The sequence below is a fragment of the Triturus cristatus genome, chromosome 6 (assembly GCF_964204655.1).
Source record: "Triturus cristatus chromosome 6, aTriCri1.1, whole genome shotgun sequence".
NCBI lineage: Eukaryota > Metazoa > Chordata > Amphibia > Caudata > Salamandridae > Triturus > Triturus cristatus.
This window is the reverse complement of record NC_140589.1, coordinates 40211446-40215325: the sequence shown is the minus strand read 5'-3', so window position 1 is coordinate 40215325 and position 3880 is coordinate 40211446.

The window sequence follows — 3880 nt, the reverse complement described above, 5'->3', positions numbered from 1 at the left end:
TGGAAGTTGCTCTTGGTGGCTGTGGGTTTGCCTGTGAGGGAGAAAATCAGTTTGGTATCGTCCGCATAGGAGATGATGTTGAGTCCATGGCTTCTGACGATTGCTGCAAGCGGGGCCATGTAGATGTTGAAGAGGGTGGGGCTCAGGGAGGATCCCTGAGGCACTCTGCACCAGATCTCTGTGGGTTCTGAGTTGCACAATGGAAGTCTGACTTGACTCTATGTGTAGCCGTTGGGAAAGGAGCAGATCCATTCTAAGGCTTTCAACAAATCAATAAGAGAGGGGACTAGGAGCTTGAGGATTGAAAGAGGTCCTGAACCAGTGCTCCTAAAAGTCATATACTATCCCAATGGATGGTTACAGTTCCTACAAAAAGAAAGAAAGTGATAGCCAAAGGATAAGCTATAGAAAGCAGGGGATGTCTCCAAATGCAAGGTGAGTGTGCAGAGTGAGGAGAGGGTACTCCTTGGTGTGGTACTTGGTGCCCTCACACACCCTTACGGATGTTTGGCATCATCATTGGGCACAGTTGCTCCTCGTGGGGGTGGCGCTGCAGTCCCTCACGGGCCCTTGGTTAGGGGCTCTCTGGCGGAGTTCTTTTAGGAGTTGCCGCATTTGTGAGTGTGGGTGTGTGGGTAATAGTGTGCTAGTGAGTGCAGGTAATAAAATTGAAACAGGGTCCAAACGAAGTTTAATTGGGAGGTCCCTGGTTCAAATTAAAACATGGACGGGGATGGAGATGCACGGTAGTGCTAATATGAGAGGGGAAACTGAACCAAATAAAGTCCCACTTCTCTCAACCCGTGTAGTGTATTAACAAAAAGTGCTCTAAAAAAAGTCAGGTCAACATGTTTCGCGCTATCTGATGGTCCCTATTGGATCCAGGAGCGCTTCGTCAGGACCAAAAGAAGAAGAATATAAGAAACAAGGGTTCGGGAAAAGACAACCCGTAATCCCTTTCGTTACCTAGGTCTGGTATGCTTGACAGATCGTGTCCAGAATCTGTTTTTATACGAAAATCCTGTATCACAGCCTGAAAGGAGACATAACAAAAAAAGGGGGGAGCGAGGAAGGGGGGAGGGGGGGAAAAGGAAAAACATATCAAGGGTGCCGTAATAATGTGGACACTTTTGCACAGTCTGTGCTAAGGTGCCCAGTGCATGTAGACCACCGGTGATTGATACGTGGTGATCATGCTTACTACGCGGCAGGGTACCGGGATACTACCCAGCATAAACAGAAAAGGTGTGAGGGTGATGATTAATAATAGGAATTACGTGTGACACACGAGACGTTCGTGACTGACTGGAATGCAACACTGCAATGGTGCTGAGAAGACATCGGTATATTGGTGTTTCATAGCGACCCCTAAGAGTTGGTGCTGTGAAGGCTCTCCATATCAAAAGAGTACGAGATAAAACTGTTAACAAGCCTGTATCTCCGCTGAATATGGTGGGGAGTGACTACCCATAGCAGGGTGGTGCAGGTGCCGGTCGTATAGTAACTATGGTGTCCTCTCCTGTGAATAAACTAGCACGGAATAATCTTAGTGCTAAGTACACGTGAGGAGGTCACGTGCAAAACAACAGTGCATATCAAATTAAGCAGACACAAAAAATGGGAGCACACGCCTACCCTCTCCAACTTGGTGATTGGCTCCGTCAGCTAGAGCCGCGTTGTAAGGCTGTAAATAGTAGAGGTATTAATAGGTAAGAAAGACTTGACAATACCTGAATCGAGGATACTGCTCGGGCGTCCCGTGATAAGGTGCCGGTACTTACTAGACGTGTGGCCTTACGTTGCGGGGTGACCTACCCGAGCGTTGCTCTGCCGGTGACATCAGGGTGCATAAACCAGTAGGTTATGTAGTGCTGCCGGGCAGGAAGCAGGCTCCGACTAATGACGTCCTATCGGAATGTGCCCGTCAGTCAACATGTACGACGGAGGACAGTAAAGGGCTGGGTTGTTGGCTCTGGCGGCCATGTTGGAGTGGTAAAACGGTCCATAGGGGACTCAGTGAATGGAGCTGGTTACGGATACCGTGGGGTCAGGGGGTGGGAGGTATAGAGCAATACCTCAACACACAAATCACTATGGTAAATGTGTGTACACTGGAAAATAACATCAATAAGTGGAGTTAGCGGAAATTATAATTAATAACTGTTAAAGATGGTATTCTCAGATAAGAAAAATAGACGTATTAAAAACGATCATGTTCCCACTCGGGGGTAGGATCACAGCGTTATAAGCCTCGAAAGGAATGTCACATGATGTGCCTATGGCGGTTCAGTAAGTGTGGCAATAATGGTAATACATACTGGGGCTAAGTAATATAAGCAGCAGAGGTATGTTGGAATAATATTGCGCTTGCTTTTCAGGGGATTATACCAAGTTATATCATAGTTGTATCCGTAGCTGGATGGTGCCTCAACACAATGTTAGTGATAATAAGCAGCACCCCAGGCTACAGATACAGCAGTGGTCATTACGAGAAATGTCATTACGGGAAATGTCAGCGGGGACCTGCCAGATTCATGTGTTATTATCCCAACTATCCCTGATTGTTTGGTGGTGTAATCGGGCTGGTGGCCTAAAGTGAAGTATCTAGCTGGGTTGCAAAATAGTGGTGCTTGTTGTAACAAACTACCTGATATCATCTCGTCATCTACCATTAATAAGATAATTCAACCCAGGGGATATCTTCATTCAGTCCCCCTTTGTTGCTTCTCAATCTAAACACCCATCGTTGTTCTTGCCTAAACAGAGTGGATGCCGACCATTGGGGATTAGATTCGATGATGGTCCACCGTAAGCTTTCTGGGGAGTGATTTTTATCCAAGAAATGACTTTGTAGTCTGGTTGCTGTACGTTTGCACCGAATCGTGCTTTTATGCTCCCCAATTCGTGTTTTGATTGGTCTCATAGTCATGCCAATGTATCGTGAACCACAAGGGCAGGTGATCATGTACACACAATTTTTTGTGTTACAGTTGGTATGGCGTATTTGTTTCCAAGGTTTTGCAAGTCCTAGATCAAGTTCCTTAGTGCTGCTAGTCAGTGTGCATACTGAGCACGATCCGCATGGGTAATGGCCAGTTACCGGGGGAAGATTCCATAAAGTTGGTTGTGTCTTGATAATGTTCCTAGGGCGTGTGTGGACTAGCATGTCTCTCAGATTTTGTGTTCTCTTGAATGCAAAGAGAGGTTTAGGTCCTGGTTGGAACTCTCCCATCTCCAAGATCTTCCAGTGTTTCATGATTATTCTCTGGATTTTGTTGGAGTTCGGGGTAAAAGATGTCACACATGTTAGTATATCTGAGGTAGTTTTTTCTTTGATTTCCAATAGGGCCTCTCTGTGGTTATTTCTTGCTCTTTTACGTGCCTGCTTTATGATTTTCTTTGGGTATTCTCTTTGTATCAAGTTCTCTGTTAGAGTGTCTGCCTCTTTTTCGAATTCAATGATCGTATTACAGTTGCGGCGTAGGCGGAGGAATTGCCCAACCGGTAAGTTGTTTCTTAGTGCCTTCGGGTGGTGACTTTGGAATAGGAGTAAACTGTTCCTATCTGTGGGCTTTTTATAGTTGGTGGTCATCAGACGTCCTTCTTCCAGGGATATCAGAAGGTCAAGAAATGGTACTGCATCAGATGACAGTGTGCCTGCAAATTTAAGGTATGGATTTAGTGTATTCATCCACGTAAAAAATGTCTGGCATGTCTCATTATCCCCTTTCCAGAAGATGATTATGTCGTCGATGTACCTGCGCCATAACAGGATATTGTTGTTATATGGGTTGGTGTCTGAGAGAATGTGTTCTTCTTCGAAGTTCGCCATGTATAGACAGGCCAGACTCGGCGCAAAGGTGCTCCCCATGCTGGTGCC